Consider the following 20,932-nt stretch of genomic DNA (forward strand, 5'->3'; position numbering starts at 1 on the left):
GGCCAAAGAGATATAAAGACAGCACTATGCTATTTACGTTGCTAGGCTCGTTCTCGTTTTCCTCTTTGTGCGATGAATCGTCCGTCGCCAAAAAAAAACCGAGAGATATAGATGAACGAAAGAATAATACTGATTGTGTGTGCATGCGCTTGTTTCAGAAAATATATATAGGTATCCTATAGTCAGCTGTGAGTGCCTTGAATTTTATATTTGCTACCAGCGAACCTTCTTGTTGAACCAGCAGCGTAGAGAGCGCTGTTGAGACCGTCCCTGCATTTCCCACATAGATAGCGCTACCTGTTATGAATTTCATATTTCGTTCAAATTGGCTTAATTGCTTGAAGAAACAGTAACACACACAGTTTATTTTTTTATGGGGAGATTATTTCAACAGAGAGTATTTCAACATTGTTAATTAATCATTATTGATTGATCAATTATTACTGATATCCTGAGCAGTTATTTTAAAGTGAGTAGTAATTTTGTTAATTCGTGTTTATTTGGAAAATTGTCTTCTTTCCTTCTCTCTCTGTCGTTTTACCCCTTGCGATATACTTACGAATTGCCAAAGAAGTTTCACTTCCATCAGTGTACTGAGTCACAGGCGCTCCCCCGAAAAGGAACCTGCTGCATGGGTCCCCGGCACCAGGCCACAAGCGGCCGCTGATTGCGCGCAGAGATCCAGCAGCCACGGGGCCCGCGGCCCGCCATGTGGCGAGGTCGTTGGCTCGGGGGTCTCGCTTCTCGGAAGCCCTCCGGCGGCCCGATAGCCTCTCTCCGGCTGCTGACGGGTGTCAGCCCCTCCCCGCGGGGAGCAGATAGCCTCTAGAGCCTCGCCCGATCTCGGACCCGATGGGCGCCCGGGCCGGCTGCGAACAGCTGTAGGCAGGGCCATGCATATTTCGCGAAAAAGATTCCGAGGCTAGCTGAAAGTTAAAACACTGTAGCATCGTCCGTGTCTCGTGATTGGGTGAGTTTCTTTCAGGTCAATATCGATTGTTACAACACCAATCACGGTGAGTCAGTGCGGAAGCAAACACGTCCTGAGTGGCTCGGTCAAATAAGGCAACGACTTCCCTGGCAGACGTCCGCCAATCACAAGGAAGAAACCGCTGGTGTGAGTATAACTTGTTGCAGTCTAATAGGCGTTCAGATTTATTCGCGTAAAATGCCTGCCCCCAGCTGTAGGCCAAGCGCACGACAGATCTGCTGGTTACCGATACCTTCTCTAGGGGTATTAGGCCCCGCCATCTTAGATTTTCACATCTTTTTTGTAGTGATTCTAATCTTGAACTATCTGGCCCGATGTTTGGCAAGTCAAGGCATAAATCATATCTCCCAGATCTTCCATACCTTTTTCAGCCACGTATTTACTTACAGACTCTAGTCTGTAAGCGCCGCGAGGAAGTAACTTATTGTTTCACGCGGACGACTACAGCTATCGTAGCCGTGTCAAACAAGCTTTATTGCGGGTGGTACCGATATATTTTGAATTGCAAGATGGCGAGGCCTAATCCTCCTTAAAACTTGGGCTCACATTTAATGTCATCCTCCCCTTTTTTTGGTCACTATTTTATTTAAGGGTTCTTTATACAAATTTAACCGTATACCTTCCTTGCATTTGTTCTTCTGCCACAAATATTTCCAACAGATATCCACATAGTGTAATGTCATGGCTGTAAAACGAAATACGCGCAAGTCTTCGTAATTATCATCAATTGCGCGATGTTTTAGACCCATGATATTACAATAAGAGAATTTCTGTTGGAAATTAGAATTTGTGGCATAACAGCAAATGCAAGGGAGGTAGCGAATATATTTTTTTTTTAGATATAGGCCCTAACCATTAAAAAAATATGACAAAAAACGAATAGATCATCTAGGCTCATTTTAACGGATGTCAGCTTTTTCTGTTGACCTTAAGAATTGTTGCAAGTATCCTAACAGAATCGACGACGCAGCCTTTCGTGAAAAAAAGTGTCGCTCGGATCTTTCCATGCATTCGTAGCCTTAAAGGGAGGGGTTTGTGGCGCTATTTTAAGCCCTGCCACACAGTCAAACATTTGTCTTCAATATATCTGACAATAGAGTTGACGGGATAGCAATGGAGGGGAAATGGCTTCCAATTTTCTCCATCAAATAAATCGGGACAGATAATTTCAAATATTTTATTTTTTAAATCATATCACACTATGAAAGTTTATTTTCAGTCTAAGCTATCTAAAACTTTTTAATTTTAATGTTAATTTGGAAATTAATTAATCACAATGATTGATGGCATTATTTAACTTGTTATGCTCTTTGTTCATATTAAAACTTTTGAACATGTGTTAAATTATTTGACAATAATACTCGTTAAATAATGAAATTAATTTATACTTAGTGATTTTTTAAGTTCTAGCAGTATAATTTCATTTTACAGATAAAATAATTTCGCTTCCGATATTCATAATAGTAACACTATTTAAGTCATTTTACTTTTATAACTTCTTCAATCGCACATGTGTTCATCGTCATTTTAAAGGATCGTAACGGTTCCTTTTTCGTGGACTCAGTTTTGATTGGCCGATTGAATCCAACATCCCACATATTTTAAAACTCGTCCTATATGTAAAATATTTGATCGAAACTCAACTCATCAAACTTGTCAAACAAACATGGCTGCGCTAGTGACGTTTTGGGTGACGTCATAACCCACCAAATTTATTTGACACACCGTATTTGAAGTTGCTAGTAGTCTATAGCCAGTCTCCTGCTGTCTACTACAATTCAACGTTTATTTATTGCTGTCAAATGATTAACTTAAGCGTTAAAAAAACCTTAGAACGTAATATAGAGGGTGAAAAAATTGTAAACACAAACATTTAACTGCCAAAATTTTTTTTATGGTGTAAACTCCAGGTAATGTTGGTGTCGGAAATAAAATTAGATATCTTTCACGGCTAGTTTCTCGCTGAGTGCAGTTTTGAAATTAATGGATCCTTTGGTCGCATAGGGCCATAGGCTGCATATGTAAATATCACAACTTTAGGTAGCCTATTTCTCGGATACAGCAATTCTACTGACGTAGATCAAGCATGGAACAACAAACTTTAGGAAATTATTTGTTTTGAACACATTCACAATTACGTTATGTAGTCCTACACTAAAAATTATATCTCTACTTTCACAAATGATTCATTTGGTAACCAGTTTTCAATAAATAGTTTGTAATACTACAAGAATGTTATTGTAACTTTGTACAACAAACTGCTTAGGTTATTTTCACATAGATGAAATACGTTTTTCGAGATAATACTGAGTATTTTCTACGAAAATTGGCGCATAATTTTATATTTTAATTGATGTTTTATTCAAGCATATTTTTTTTTCTAAAACACAAAAAATGAAATAGAATATTTAACAAATTTAATTTATGTTTTGTATCATGCTTAGATATAATGTGCGAAGTTAATATGTATCTACTGTAAAGCTATTCGAGGAATGGTTCTCAAATAACTTTAACTATTGGAGGTACTGGGACAAAACAAAGAATAAATTCTTGGGTAAGAACCCGAACCCAGTATTACTGCGAACACTAGATACTGTTGTTTTCATGTAAATGTACAAATTTACAAATATGTGTAATATTACATGAATATTTGTGTTACATAAAAAAAACACGCAAAGCGCAACACCGCTTCCAGACGTCGCTGTCCCTGCCCCGCACACCACGTGACGGGGACGGGGACTGTGGACCGCAGTCGGCGGCCCAGCTCTTTGATGCCTCGGCGGGCCAGGAAGCAGTAAACGGCACGAGGCGGTCCGCCCGCGGCGACTAGACGCGCGTCGTTGGACGTCGTTCCGGCCGCGCGGGCGTCGCTGCCTCGGCGACGGCGGCGGCTAAACCGGGCCGCGCTTTTACAGCTTCCGGCCGTCGCGCGCCGCGCGCGCACAGACACAGGAAAAAAATGAGATTCCTTTGGAAAACAGTTGCCAAGAAGTAGTTCGTAATGCTGCAAAGAGGGGGGGGGGAATCTTCAATTTGTGCAACACATTTCTATGGTTAATTTTTGCATGTATAATATACTTTTTTTTAAAAACAATAACAAATATTTATTTTCGCGCTCACAAATAAAAATATTTCAAATCATTCAAAATTTTGATGGATGTTTCATACATGAATTATTTTTTTTAACAATAGAAATTATAAATAATTACTTAAAAATTGAGTTTTATTTTATTATTATTTTTATTAAAATGGGCACTTAATACCAAACGTTTTACAAATAACTTGCATAATGTATGTAGCTACGGGGCAATACTAAGCAAAAATGCCCGGGAATGAATAAGAACCCAATAAAATACCATGAAAAGGTTTTACATTGCGGCGTCACTAAGCGTTCTGCCCCGCGCCCTCGAACAGTCGTCTCTGTGCGACTGAAGACGAAGTATGGCCATGCACAAGGAGTTGTGATGATACCGTCGTTGTGGGAGAATGCAAGAAGTTATATGAAGAATGTAAATTTGAAGAGGACTAGGAAAGAAAAGAGGTGAAATGGCGGCTATGGAAACGCCTATATTAATTACAGTTGTTTCCATACGTAAGGAAAAATTCTAAGAAGAAACATTTATTCAATTATGATATCTAACTAATTATAATATAAGAGTTTATTTTAGAATAAATAAATTTAAAACAAAATCTAAAATTAATTCAATTAAGAAATGCAGGACACTATACAAAGTTGTTAATGTATCAAACGGTCATAAGCCCCATAAAATTAAATTTTAAAATTAAAAAGACCTAAGATAATTTTTTTTTTAAATATTAAATAGGAAGCTAATAAACCCTAGTTGGTATACCATTCGTGGGGTTAGGATCTAAATGATTCAAATAAGAAGAGAAAATATATGCTTTGGAAACATACGATCCTACGCGACATCTCACAACAGCGCGTCACCCTTTATTTTTTAATCTTTTGTTTGATACTTTGTCACGTTTCCCGAGACGGAATGGCGTAGCACTGCACTAGACCCCGTGTTGAACATCGTACTGGTTTCTGTCATCCAGCACCCCGGGGCAAGTATACCTGTAGGCTTACTACAGGCCATGGCTGATTCCTCTGCGGTGTCATAAACTGACTCGTCAACGAAGTAAGCACCTCAAATACACGAAGTGTTCTTCGTAATTTCAGGTAAATGAATCTTCGTATAAACTACGGTGGTTTCCGTTCTTTCGAGTTTTGTACTGCGTCGTAAACAAGGTAAAACAGCAAGCACTCGCTTGGACTATAGGTAGAGGAGTGATTTTGCTGTAGACCTGACCAGTATTTGAACGTTTTCTAAACGCACGAATATTATTCTAAAGGAATTATTTTCACAGAATGTTAAGTCAGCACCCGTTAATTTGCGAAGATCGCTGGATGATTTTTAACAATAATTTTATTTTCGTAAATATAAGAACATTTTTAAAATGTCTACCGATATTACTCTTCTATGTCGTCATGTGCTGCCGGCTCTAATGACCTCGCTGAAGAGTAAACATTAAGGTGGCGAGTAGACACTAAGGTGGGGTCTCACACGCCATGATGATTTTTTTTGTTTATTTTCTAGTCATTACATTAGTTAAGGGCTATTTCTTTAAATATAACACTATTTTGTTACAAACATTTTCAAAAGATATTTAGGCCTACTGCGCGTGAAAATACAGCTTAAAAAAAAAATCACACAAGTGATAACATTCACGAACACTTGCGCAAAGTTTTGCACCCGTTTTAATAACACTTAGTAAATATCTGTTAGAAGTATTTGTAAAAGAACGACTAATGCCAGCTTCGGCTCCCGACCGAGTCTCGCCCGCTATTCTCGCAGGCACTACACACACTACAACCGCCCTCGGGGCAACTTCAAACAGGGCAAGCCCAGAGCCCAGCGTCAGATCTTGTACATACCGACCCACCTGTACAGTAACATGTTGGTCATTCAATTGTGGAATCCTGTTCAAGTATTCGGATTATAAACCCGCAAATATTGATCTTTATTGTTATAATTTTTGTACTTTCTACATATAAATAAGAAAAACCATAATTAATAATTTAAGTTCATGGTTGGCTTAAAACCTTTGATTTAAATAGGTAATTTTAAAAATATTTTCGTAATTTTTTTGCTGGGCTCTTTTATAACCTCCAAAAAGGGGAGGTAATTCTTTTATAAAGCCACTCTCACAAATATTGGGATCCCCGCAAAATTAATGGCCCAGGGCCCCACACAAATCTAGGGCCACCTCTGCTCACCCTCCGTCCATCTCTGATAAGCCCGATTTCGACGAGACGTTGAACAATCATGGACACATTCAGTCAATTTAAAGTTCATCAACCCCGCTCAGACCCATGTGCCTACGAGCGTCGTAAGAGGTAAATAATGGTCAAACTTTTACATACAATGAATTGTTACCTTGTTATCGTTCCCATTTTTTTATTTATACAATAATATAGAAATCCGTATGAAATTCATAACGTTTATCTGATATTTTTTTTTTACATACAGTATAAAGATGATAAATGATTATGTAATGGGTGCCAGGGAATGCTAAAAGATTTTTTTTTTTTGTTAAAAACGTGTGTCCGGAAATGAAACCCTGCAAATTTATGGACGCGAAAATTAGCGTTCAAATCTGCACACCACGCGAGATCGCAGCGCTGTGGGAACAGGGTGTATGTAGTGCGTCGCAGGTTGCTCGGAAAAACTGTGGGTTCCGCGGCCACAAACGTGTCTCACTTTCACGATAGAAGGACTCTGACTACTGTTCAGAAGCACCTTTCTGCCTTTCGATCGGAAACCCAACGATCTTTGCCCAAGAATGATTTAGAAATCATTTATCCAAATGTTGCGCCATACTTGAGCTGGACGATCTCTGCTCGCATGGACCGAAGTCAGTTGCGTTTACACGAAGAAACGTAATATGCATTCAGGCATAAATACTGGGCTATGTAAAAAATAACTGTTAAGATTGGAAAGATATTCTGGTGCAATAAAAACCGTTATTTAATTATAAAAAAATAATTGTTCCAAAAAAATTACTCGATTTTTTATGTGGAAAATGGTTCTAACGATATGACAAGCAACATTTTTCATACTTTGCGGTATCTTTGATAATATGAGAATTTATAAATCAGTGCTTAATATTTACGCCAGACTGCAATAATACCCTGCATTAAGTCCACAAACATTATAGAGAAGTCTTCTCACTTTATGTCGATCCGAGATAGTAGTAATGGACCATCAGCTCTGTCGGTTCATCCCGAAGTTTCCACTGATCTTTGCACGACACTCACAAAGTAAAAGTGGAACCACAATGAAAGCAGTGATTGAGACGAGATGACGGGTGAACTCGAATGGTATCGACTCTACACAGGAAAAAAAAATCTTTACTTGCACAAAAGATTCCTTTGGAAACTAGTTGCCAAGAAATAATTTGTAATACATACTACAAGAAAGTTATTGTAACATTGTACAATACGTGGCTATGGTTATTTTTGCGCGTGTTTCAATCAAGCATAACTTTTTTCTTTAGATCATGGGTAAGGTAATCGAATATTCAATATTTTGTTTTATCATGCTTATTAATGTTCGCAGTTAATACCGGAAAGCTATTGAAGGAACGGTTTACAAAATAACTTTTAATTATCGGAGGTATACTGGGACAACATAAAGCACATAAATTGCCCGGGTAAGAATAAAAACCCAGCATTACTGCGCGAACACTATTTTGTAGTGATATCTACAGCTGTGTTCACGTAACTGTACGAATGTACAAATATCTGTCAAATTTACGTGAATATTTCTGTTCCATTTACTAACAAAACAAAAAATAAAAGTGTACAGTGCGCAGTGTGCGGTGTCTGACCGGCGCGGCGGTCCGAGAAGAACAGCGGAGTCCCGGGACACGTCGTTAAAGTCCGTGGCGCGAGACGTGAGCGACGGGAACACCCCCCCCCCCCCCCCCCCGGAGGGCCAAGGGAAGAGAGGGAGGTGTTCCGCCACACGAGCCGCGAAGGGCTTCATGCTTCATGCTACGCTGACCGGCAGCTATTCGCGAGCCGGGCTGTCCAGCGGTCGGCGAAGCGCGACGGGGATAGTGTTGAAGCGCCTCTTTAATGCTCTCAGTCACACTCTACCATTTCCTAACCAAAATCCCAACATTTTGTTTTGGAAGTTTTTTTATTGCCCATAAAATTTAAATCATAAAAATATAATCATAGTAATACTACAGATAAAACAATAGTACAATTAAAAAATGGGTACGTGTACTTGTGTACGCGCGTTAGAATTAATACTTTCTCGGCAAAATAAAAAAATCTATCCTAAATTTAAGTTTGCATGAAAATAATTAATTGAAATAACATAACCAACCAACTAGAATGATTTTGTAAATACGTTTGGTAGTGTCTAAATTCACTCAAAGAGAAAATTTCTAATAAACACTCAGTATTTAGTATTGATATTAAAAGGTGTGTAAAATTATTTCTTTAATTTAGTAAAAAATCTAGGTGATTTTAATTAATAATGAAAATCTATAAATTTTCGGATTGATAATTATAATTAATTAATTTTAAATATTTATTAAATAATAATTTATAATGTAAATAAATTATAAAGAAACCTTACTTGAAAATTTTTATAAACACAGTTTCCATCACATATTCACAATAAATATTTTAATGATATGGACCATTAGTATTCAATATCAATCACTAAAGTATAAGATTTAAAAGCAAATACACGTATAGCCTATAATTTTTATCTGTAGGCCTACGTAGTTTTTTTTAGTCTTGTGAAAATTGCATTGCATAGTTCGCGCGCATCGTAAAAATTCATTCTCGTTTTATTTCATAACGTGCCTAAAGAAGTATAACTTCAATAATAATATAGTAATAATAATATTTACTCTCGTAGCAATAAAATAGTCAACTATAATGTACTTATGACCCACACATTCAAAGTCTATTCGTACACTACGGTGTATGAATAGACTGAAGGGGTTAAGAGGACAGGAAATGTCACATCGTGTATGAATGAAAAGAATATAAAAACATTAATAGAATCTGAACCACTTGACAGCATTCGATGTGGTTAGTTTTGTCGGCAAAATATTTTCATTGCGGATACTTGAATGTACAGAAATAGTTAAAACATATAGACTATGTATAGATTAAAAACATTTCAAGCTGTTTTTCATAAAACAAGGGCTTCAAACAAAAAAAAAACAAAAAACAAAAAAAAATTATTGGCTGTAAAATTATTAAAATCATATAATAAAAACCTCTAAAGTAACTAATATGAGAACGAAATATATCAATACTTACTAATATTATAAATGCGAAAGTAACTCTGTCTGTCTGTCTGTTTGTTACCTTTTCCCGGCTGAACGGCTGAACGGATCGTAATGAAATTTGGCAAGGAGATATATTATATCCTGGGGATGGACATAGGCTATCTTTTGTCTAAAAAAATAATCTTTAAACGGGTTAAAAAAATAAATCTTAATTTTATGTAATGTGTGTCATAGATATACAAACTGTTAGTGGCATTCCTCTATGCCTGCCGAGCAATAGCTTTCAAGCCATTACGTTACGTTTTTCTATTGTAAGGAACTAAGTAGAGAGTAAGAAAAAAATAAAGATCTTGACAGTTTGTAGTGTCGCCATATTTGTTTCAATTTTCAATACCGTTTTTGTATATTACAATTTAAATTGCAGAAAAAAATAAATTTTCATAAACACATAAATAGTGAATTTGTGTCATATCTCTATGTCCACGAGGTCTCGCCGCGTCAATTTTCTCCTTGGGGCGAACCCGTCCGCTTAATTAAATAAACAGCTTTTATCGTTGAATGATTTCATGATTTATTTCATGAAAATCTGCTCTCATAAAAAAGTAAGTTTAATAGACATTTAATAGGTGTCTCTCTCTCTGTAGATCAATCTATGAATCATTACAAATTTATTTCCTTTATTTTTTTAGTTTGATTTGATACAATATGATTTCACTAAAAATCAATTTCTACCCCTTCCTATTTTCATTTCCACATGACGAAGTTTCACTTCTTCCGCGCGGAGGGACTCCACGCAATATTTTTGCATGCAATTAAAAACTATTTTTTAGTGATGCCAAAGAAGTATAACTTCTCATGCGCGTACCTAAGTACACGCACCCATTTTTTTAAAATTTAATTTCTTCTATATATATTTTTTTCTCCCTACCTAGGGCACTCATAATTCTTTTAAATTTCACGTGTATGTTTTCAATGTCATTTCAGTTGTACATTTGTTTTGTCAAATTGGTAATTATTTATACTTTGTTTCATTTTGGAAACATACATATTTTTAGGTATTATGACAAATAAAAAAAATTAGTTACACTAACATTCTTAGGTTTTTATTGTGTGGAAAGTTTCAAGTTTCATATTATGTAGGTATATAAATGCTTAAACTCATAAATTTCTTCGAAATTTATTTATAGGTTGGTAGGGCCTACTAATTTTTTCTATTTGTCAATATTGTTATTTTTTTTACAGTACCTACTTATAACTTATTCACAAGGAGTTTGGTTTAGTGTTTATAATTTATCTGCTGAGCGTCAAGAGTCTTAGGGCTACTGAGACCGAAGACCAGAAATATTTATAAATTATTTAATATATTGTTGAAAAATTTGAATTTTACTATTTCAGGTAGGTTGATTTTTTTTATTAATTAGAATAGTTACGTGTAATTGCCATCTTCCTTTATTTCATATTAAACATTATGTTTGGTTGAGCGTGGGATAATTTTATTAATGTATGTTTTAATTTCATTTATTTTATATTATATATATTCTGACCTACCTACTTCTATTAAATTTCAGGTGGATGTTAACATTGTCATTCCAGTTGAATAATTTTTTTTGACAAATTAGTTGTTATTTATACTTTTTGTTTCATTTTGGACTATGTTTTTTTTACTTAATTCAAAGATTTGTGGTGTGTACAGGGAGTGATATCTCTATTAATTTCTATACTCCTTTGGATAAGCGGAATATGGCCACTACAGTTTTACATATAAACAAATCCTACAAATGTTTTAAACATTATGACAAATAAAAAATAGTTTCACAAACATCCTTAGTTTTTTTTGGTGTGTATAGTTTGAAGTTTAATATTATGTATGTACGTAAATTCTTAAACATAGAGTTATTTATTAATTTATTTAGAAAATTATTCATAGGTAGTAATAAGTTTTCCTTTATATCTCTTTCGATTTGGAGTGTTTCCGAGCCATTCGGGGTTCTCAACAAAACAACCCCCCCCCCCCCCCCCCCCCCCAGGTGGTTAAACCCCCAAAATTCCGTAAGTTAAAATTTTTTTAAAAATCTTTCTCTTTCGATTTTAAGCGTTTTCGAGCCATTCAGGGTCTTCGAACCCCCCGCCCCCCTCTGGGAAAAAGCCCCAAAATCTCGATAATTTTAGGAATTTAAAATATCTATTCTTTCGAGATGGAGTGTTCCGAAACATTCGAGGTCCTGAACCTCCACCCCCCCCCCCCCCCCCTTCCACAAAAGTTAAAGCCATATAATTTCGAAAAATGGAGGAAATTGTATTAAAATTAAGTCATTACGAACTAAAGTGTCCGGGGCATGGTGGAACTTTTACCCAAAGTCGACTTCGCACCCAATTTTGGGGGGAGGGGGGGGGGGAGTCCAAAACCCCAAAATTACGAAAAATTTCTTAAATTTAAGTATACTTTTTTACTATTTGGAGTGTTTCCGAGCCATTCCTCAAACTACCCTCCCCCCATAAGGAGTCAAAGACCCAATAATAAAAAAATTTCCCAAACTTTCGAAAACCTATTCTCTTTCGGTTTGGAGTGTTTACGAGCCATTCAGGGTCCTCAACATCACATCCCCCCCCCCGGCCCCATTCTCTGGGGACAAAGCCCCAAAATTTCGAAAATTTCAGGAATTTAAAATTTCTTTCTTTCTTGATGGAGTGTTCCAAACCATTCGAGGTCCTGAACATCCACTTTCCGCAAAAGTGAAAGCCCCAAAATTTCGAAATATAAGAATATATATATAATTGGATTTTGGTATGTATGACGTCGATAAACTCTTACACCGTTTGACCGATCGCCATGAAAGTTGGCACATCGAAGTGTTTTTATCATGAAGAAGGTTTTTATGCTATCCATTTTTTTGTAACTCTAGATGGCGCTGTAGCGCATCAACTTCTAAACCTTTCAACCGATCGCCATGGGTAAACAGAAAATCATAGGTCACAGATACACAAACAGTAATTATGTGTCATTTCTTAATGTCCAACACACTGGACATATCGCTATATATTTTGCTGTAACTCGCGGACAATATATCACCCGATGTTCAGCCCGGGCAAAGCCGGGTACTGCAGCTAGTTTCAAATATTTTCTTTTGCAATTGCATAAGAGATGTTTAAATAAGTTAAAATTGTAATATATTTTACGTTTTAACAGTTGGTAACTGTAAAAGCTTTTCTTGTGTGATTTGAATAACTTTACAGGCAAATTATTTACACTTTTTTTTTATCTATACACTAAATTGACAGTTTCTGTACATTCCGGTCTCTGTCATGGAAATATCTAGCCGGAAAAAAAAGAACCCCATCTAACTCTGTCAAGTCGTTATTGTTTTTACATTCTCGTCATTCATGCACGTTGCGAACTTTCCTGTCTTGATACACCAGGCGAACAGCGCGTGACGCGGTGTGGGCAGAGCTCGGTCGCCACGCGCGTTAAAGCGGGTTTACGCTTGAAAATATTCAGAAACATAAACGTTCCCTTCACGCCGATGAGCTCGTGTTCAAACCACGAATAACCAATTTATGGTTGACACGTTGGTCGCTACTTCCATCCAATGAAAACGGGCGAGAGTGCAGCCATGTTGAAGTAGCGGAGCGTGGAGCGTGGATGTGGGAATCACAGTCCGGTCACGTGTTATGTTTGGTCCCATCCCTGACACCACTCCAGAGCAAGCAGCGGACGAGTCGTCTCACAAAATACCCGTTCTGTGGATTTTGTCGTGTGTTACTGTATCCCGCTGGCGACAGGAATGTAAAAATAAATACATAAATAACCCAAAATGAACAGTTTTAAAGCATCTTGTTTCGGGGAAAAGTTCCTGTGTATTTGTGAACAGTTATTTACATTATATGTGTAAACATCTTAGCTCTCGGTATAATTGGCATTTGGTGGGAGTAATTTCGTGAACATGGAACGGAAGTCGATGAACGGAAATTTGCAACCAAAAATTCGGACCCGTATATAGTCACTTTCTTAAACATTAATATAACATGCCAAACGTATCGGTGTGCCAAATGAAATTTTATGATATTGAAACTACCCCGGAATATATTTTGTAAACTAAAATAGTCATAGTAAAGAATAATCCCAAGTTATATACACTTAAGAAACCTAGTATTACAATGGTAATAATAGATAGTCTCCACTCCAACCCTCAATCGTCCGATAGCGCAATGGTAGAACGCGCGGTTGATATTCTCAAAGGGTAATTTTTGACGTGGTTTATACCTTCACTGAAAACATTTAATTTTTATTTTTAATATCAAATTAATATATTATACTAACTAAGCATATATTAATACATTTTATTTGTTTATATAATTGCTATAATATTATTAAATACATAAATCAGTCCATTGCATTAATTATTTCATACTAGGTAGCCCCACGTACTTTTGTTTTACTTTAAGAAAAATTAATTTAATTATGTTTATTATAAAATGAATGTCCACGAATTCGCATTTGTATTAAATAATAAAACTATATAATAGGACAAGTATGCTTTAATACTTTCTTATAGTTTATTATTATCTAAAGTGTGGGGACACTTTAAAGTATTAACCGTCCAGTGGATTTTAACAAGATGGGCAGTGTTTTCATACAATTCCATGTCGAAAATCACTTCCAAAGCCGAGGTTTAGTATATTTTCAAGTCTTTTCCGCTTTTGTCCTAGCCGTTTCTAATATTTTAAAATTTCCTTCTGTTTCGTGCTGTTTCGTGCTGCCATCTGCACGACAATAAAACGTTTACGATTCAGGCGATTCTAGCGGCGGGTGGAGAACGTACGTACATGAAAGCTAATATTCATCACGCCTGGCATTGAACAGCGCGACACATTGACATGTGGGTTTTTCAAGGCCGGGCTTAGAAACTACGCAAGAAACGCAATAACGCAAGTAACGCATATCATAGCAACGAGAAAACACATTAATTTGCTCGTTACCGAGATTAGATGTTTACGTATCACTGGTGAGTACTGAAATACTAGCTGACATTTTATTCTCCTCGGATGGAATTGTGTTGCGGACGATATTTTGGCGGCTGTCGACTGAATATTGTTCTGTCGGAGGTTTTTATTTGTCGATGAAAGATGTGGTGATATAGCAGTTCCCGCCCGGAGGACTCGGAAGATCCATCAAAGATGTCCCATGAGGGAGGGGGTAGACAGGAGAGGTGGAGGGGATGAGCCGCGGGGGAAGGGGTGGTACGCCAGGGTGTTGGGGAGGGGGTGTGACGAGGTAGTTCCCGTGCGCGCCGCGAGGGCAACATGCGAGACAAGTGGTTAGCGATGCTGCTGGACCAGAACGCTGGTTCCCCCTACCCCTCAACCCCCTTTCACTCCCCCCCCTCTCTCACTCTCTCTCTCTATCTCTCTATTTCTCTACCGCTCATCGAGACGCCAAACGGCCGACCAATGCTCTCCTTGTGACGTTGGAGATGAGGTTTGGTGGAAGCTCGCACGCAATCAACTCAATCATTTCACAAGCACAACTCAGTATTAGCCTGAATAACGCAGTTGAACTACACGTCATGCAATATAACCAGCTGCATAGTGCATTGCGACAAGCATTTGCCAAAGTGCGGGAAATTATCGAGGACGCGTACGTTGTGCGAAGCTTCAGAGAATATTTCGCGATTTGAAAACTGCTCAAGACATCAGAGTGGTGTCGTTTTACGAAAAAAATTTAAGATTACACTTATGGTGAATGAGTAGTTCGGTTTTCGTATTTCGATTTTTAAACTGGCAAAAGAAACGTGTTTTCAGTATAATTTTTAGGCATGAAGCATCTGGTATGGATCCCTGGAAACACTCAAAGGACTTGCATTACACATTTTTCTTAATTTCTCTGTCATTATAATCTTACGGTTTCCGCTTAGATCTCAAATTTGCCCAATGCATGAGACTACGCGCCAGTTCACAGCATTGCGCTTAGAGGCGATACCACGCTAGAAGCACCTCCGAGATTCGCACTTATCATTTCGCCTCACCAACACAAATACACCAGTGACTAGGCGTTCGTTCTTACTTAATACTGAGCTAAACCATGCTACGTTTTCGGCCAGTAAGAAGCCCTGAAAGTACTACTACGTTGTCATTTGATAACTTTATTTAGTAAATTTTCAACAAATGCTTGTTTTGACTAGATTGTAATTAATATGTTTTTTATTTTGTGTAATTTGCTCCCACTATCAGGTTACGTTACATTACATTAAATTACGTTATAAATAACAGAAAAAAAATCCCGCTTTTAAATTTGAAATTTCGCCGCTATTTTATATTTTATTGTGTAAATACTAATAATTTTCTCTTTTGATTACATAGCCCAACAAAAAACTACTGCAGCATCTATTTCTTGTAAGCTAAAACAACCAGAATAAACAAAGGAACGGGTTTTAGTTAATGTTCATTGTAGCCCGATCGCTTTGCTTGTGTTGTGTTGTGTAAGTGCTTACTGCTACATCTCTGTGTAGATATTCTTGCATTAATGTTTGTATCTGTGTATCACAGCCTTTAGAAATCACAGTATGAAAGCTAACATACAGACTTTAAACGAAGAATGCACTAGAAATAAACGGTAAGTTCTTTGTAGTTTCAGACAGCATTGTAAGAACTTACATTTTGATTGAACTTGAAAAAAAAGGCGATACCTTGAAAATACTAGTTGGTGTAAATTCCTAGTTCCTTGGTTTATTAAATCAATAAGTAGTGATAAATAGTTTATATTTTAACTACATAAACTGTTATTTTAGATAGTTTACTAGACTGTGACAGGGTAACGAAGCTGCAAACATAGTTGTTCTATGACAAGAGACTTGATTTGTATAGAAAAAACTTTCATAAAGAAAAATTTTCCAAAAACCTATTCTCCACCTCCCCCCCCCCCCTTGCCACAGATACTTTTGACCTGGCTGTAGACGCTTTAGTATGAAACCGTCATATTTTGAAGAAACAAATCGTCTGTCGCCTATACACGTTTGGTCTCTAACCGGCATTCGGGAGAACGTTGAAATAACAGCCGTCAATCATCGAGGAATCAGACGAACAGAGTTGACTTTATCGCGCAATGTTGAGGGTGTATAGAAGAGTTCAATGGTGTAAACATACATTCCGATAATCATCGCCTTCTAAACTGATCGAAGTATCTTGATGGAGTATTGTAACGACATGCAAAAAAATTGTCAGAAGTGGGATTCGAACCCACGCCCACAGAAGTGGACTGCGACCTGAACGCAGCGCCTTAGACCGCTCGGCCATCCTGACGTTGAAATAATTGTAACTATAACTCAAACAAGCATGTTGTGTCATATAGGTTAAAACACATTTTTAACACAATTCGAACCACCGGTTTCGCTTTTTTTTTTTAGTTGTATTCATCACAATATCCAAAATTAATCATAAAGAAAGGTTTTCAATAAAGTACAAGCATAGTGCACCATATCCAATTTTTAGTAATAATAATAGGTAAACTTTAAATTAAACTTCGAATTGATTTTGATCCCGAAATTGTAATTTTTTTTCCCGTAATATGTAAATATCTAAGTAATTAAAGGAAAAGTTGGGGATGCTCTTCTAAACAATTTATATTTTGTGACATTTAGTGCATTGCACCTCCGAGGTAGACACACATGTATGTATGTATGTATGTATGTATGTATGTATGTATGTATGTATGTATGTATGTATGATGTATGCATGTATGTATGTATGTGTATGTATGTATGTATGTATATGAATGCCCCTCAAATTAACGACGGGTTCTTTCTTTAACTCAGACATCTGTAGCTTCGTAGAATCTACTCTGGGGTCCATCTTCGAGTTCTAACTTGGTCGTAAACAGGCTAAACCAGGCTCGTGGGATGGTGAAGGGTGTTTTGCTGCGACTTGAACAACTTCGTTGAGGTTTTGTTAATATGTACTGCAAGTTTAATTTTGCGAGTTCATGTTTAAAACAAGTGAAATCAGTGCCCTTAATTTACGATGATTCCTGCATATTTTACGAACATCCCTGGATAATTACTAACCAGTGTTTCTTTGCAAATTGATGATTTATGGAACTATTGAATTGTCAAAGCCAGGAGAATCGATGGATTATAATTTCAAAATCACAGACCGCCGTGAAAGGAGAACTTTTTCGTTGGACAGTTCTCTGAACTTGCTAATTCTGTTACCACCAGTCTTAGGATTAGACACAAAGCTAAGTTTATTTTACTGGCTCATTTGGTAATTCAAAAACGGAACACGAGTTTTCGTCTGCACTGTTATAAATTTCGCGGAGGACACGCAGAATTTACTACCTGTTTGCGGAATAGTAAAAAAGATAAACCACGAGCATTAGCATTGTTTACTCAAGAGGGCGTTTATGTCACCGTCAGTGCCGCGCTGTAATTTAGCCATGTGGGAAGCCTAAATTTAAAAAAAAAAAGTAGGAATGTTGAACTTCAACATATAGGCAATGCCTCGAGGGAAAAACATCAATTTAAAATTAGTCTGTTAGACGGGAGGACCTACACTTAGGGGGCTATGCCATAATTCCAAGAAATAAAAATAAGGGTATAGGTGTTAAATATGGTACACCTGTACCCTAACCGTGTTCATAGTGCACGATAGGACACGGCCAGTCCCTTATTTTTAGGAAAGGAATTTCGGTATCTTATTTGTGAGCTATCTGTTGCCTAAATTCCGCGCATGCGCAGAGGTCACTTTTTCGACAAATACGTCCCGATTGCGGTCCCACGTATGGCACCATTAACTCGTATATAATCTGTTTCGTGAATATCGGGGGACGTACCAAACGTATTGGTGTGCTATTGAAAAAACTGGTAAGAAAATGAACTTGTTCGAGTAGATGACATTTTGTGCCCGATATTTGCAATTCTGTATTTTTCATTAAAATTGTTCGTGATGTTTCTGTCGGAAGAATTAACAAGTACAAGATTGCTCATATAATTTTATAGCTAATTTGGGTTCACATTCATGCACCATAATTTAAAATGGGAATAACTCCCAGTTCAATTATATTTACGATACTCGGTAATAAATAGCCTTAGCTATGTTTACTCACTCGATGCTTCGAAGATAGCTGCGCTGCATTGCGAACACGATGCAACATTTTCGAAGGACACCTATGGCATTTCAAAACACTGGAAAGAATTTTAAGAGTTAACATACTATAGATGGGCTGTCTAATAGCAACCTGTTTAATATTAGCATTGGTGTGAAAATACCAATAATAAGTAACATGTTAAGATATAAAGGTTTTTGCGAATGCGAATTAATATTCGTCTGAAGGTGAAACTACGTTGGTAATACCTAATATCGTGCCACAAATTATGAGAGCTGAATAAAATTATGTTGTATGTTGTTTTAACATAAGATAGTCAAATACTCACATTACATGTAGTAATGAAATAAATGTTTTTTTTAAATACTTTATTCAAAATATCATTATTATTTGTATCATGACACATAAGTTATTCACGGTCCTAAAAATCACAGTACACTGGACATGACGAACAACACAGAAGTAGAAGATCGCGCCAAAACAACCAGCAGACGACTTGCCCTCGCAACTCTTCCTCGAGAGAAGGAGCATGAAGGGCATAACATGAGTGACCTGAGAGCACCTTGCCCCCTCGAGTAAAACGGCCATCCGCCACACTGTTTCCGGCATGTTAAACGCACAAGGGCGTCCCTAGAGTTAACAGTCAAAAAGAGACTTCGAGTAAAAAAAAAAACCTAGTGTTTGACGCCCCCCAAGACCCTAGGGCACGGTGCTAGAAAACAACACCATAACTAGAGCCACGATTATTTAGGTCATTAGTATCCAACTGGCCGCCCGCGAGCCACATCCAGTCCAAGAAATCGTTTCGTACGGCCCGCATAAAGAATCTTCCAACAAAAAAAATATATATCAACAGATAAACTGTCTTTTATAAGCCATCTTTGTTGGCACACGTGTATAATAAGTTATCAGCAAACACTGTTCGGAAGCATACTTAATATTAACGCAGAACAATTGAAACTATTGTATTAATATTTTTTGCAATGTATTGATTCATGGTTGTTATTAGGTATTATATTTAAATTTTTCTGTAAATTCTGTACAATATTTTTAAGATAATCAGGGGTGCCCACAAGGGGGGGGTAACGACGCAGACTGCGTCATTAAAATTTCAGGGGGGGGGGGGGGGGTTAAAAGACGAAAAAAATGTATATATTATTTACATAATTATAGCTTCTATTGTGAAAATACGTTTCTGGTGCTTTGATTATTGAAAGGGATCTTGTAAATCAAATTGGCAACCCCGCACTTTCCTCAACAAAAGCAGTTTGGCATCTGTCGGTTCAGGATGGAAATATTACCTGATATGACCAAAATTATTATTAGAAAATCAGTTTTAATTAATGCAAAATGTGATAAAATATAATACTAAAAAAGTATAATATTATAAAATAATTAAGTAAATCATTGAGAAAATGGCATAAAGAATTTCGGGGGGGGGGGGGGGGCGCATCATTAGGTTACGGGGGTGAGTCATAGTGTTTGGGGGGGGGGGGTGGGCACCTCTGAGATAATTACATTTAATTTCTTTACTCCATGCCACATATAATAATGTTGGAAGAAGTTTAGTATTTTTCATGTGTCAGGCCCGTGGATTAGTTACAAAAATGTCGTGCTCTCAGACTCGTATAAAAAATAATATATGATCCTCAAAATTATTGAATTTATCAGTATTTATTTAGAAGATTCCCCCCCCCAGGATAAACTCGAACTGCTTATATATAATAAAGCCTTTTTATAAATAAATAATGTCACATGCTTTGGCGGGTCACACTTCTTCTCCTTGTCTACGTACAGGCCCTAACTGATTCAGAGACGTCAGAGGCGTGTAAAGAGCATCGAAGTTTGTCTAATCATCGACGGATTTGACCGCCAAGCTTCGGCTGTAGGTTCATCACAACATAAACACAAATTTTAACAAAAAAATACCGACTTAAAAAAAACTATTTCAAAACAAATTAATATGCACTAAAAAGTAAAAAAAATAATTGCGTGATGAAATTGCAGCCAAAGTTTGTGGGTGGAATTCAACCTCAAACTGTACAGATACAAGCCTATGGACCGATAAGCTATTCACCATCAGTGACACAATGGTGAGCTTTTTTGATCCTTCCAACTTCGATCTAGGTGAGCCACGTAAATTCGACAGATGGTTAACAGTCACAGTCGTATTTATATTTCTAATTCGAGTCTACGGTGCGCGTCATTTGTTTAGGACAGTTTAGATGCCTACCTATAGGCACGTATATTCCTGTCAAACATTTAGTGCGACCGTTTGCTATTAATAGCTAACCTACATTACCTTACTGTTTTAGCCATCAAAATAATTTTTTTATGAATTTCACTTATTGATTACGATATTAGTTTGCGAGTTATGAAATTTTAACTAGTGTATAGAAATGTAGAATTTTGAGACATGTTATTGTGTGGGGAAAAAAAATGAAGAGACACTAATTTTGCTGGTATCTCATTCTACTTTTAATTACATAATATACATTTTAAAGAAAAAATAAACCAATAAA

General features: G+C 36.9%; 1 long non-coding RNA gene and 1 other non-coding gene across 3 annotated transcripts in view; one reads left to right on the plus strand and one right to left on the minus strand.

Annotated features, from left to right (window-relative positions):
* Positions 1-885: 885 nt before the first annotated feature.
* The window catches only part of LOC134531446 (uncharacterized), a 41,771-nt gene continuing 21,724 nt past the window's right edge, over positions 886-20,932 (plus strand). The window contains exon 1 of one of the 2 annotated variants that reach the window (XR_010074997.1): positions 886-970. This is a non-coding gene — a long non-coding RNA (uncharacterized LOC134531446). Of the gene's footprint in view, positions 1,118-20,932 lie in introns of both variants that reach the window. The other variant, XR_010074998.1, reaches the window with a different exon arrangement.
* On the minus strand, positions 16,526-16,609 carry Trnal-cag (transfer RNA leucine (anticodon CAG)). The gene has a single exon. It is a non-coding gene; the product is annotated as a tRNA-Leu (tRNA).

The sequence above is a fragment of the Bacillus rossius genome, chromosome 3, assembly GCF_032445375.1.
Source record: "Bacillus rossius redtenbacheri isolate Brsri chromosome 3, Brsri_v3, whole genome shotgun sequence".
NCBI lineage: Eukaryota > Metazoa > Arthropoda > Insecta > Phasmatodea > Bacillidae > Bacillus > Bacillus rossius.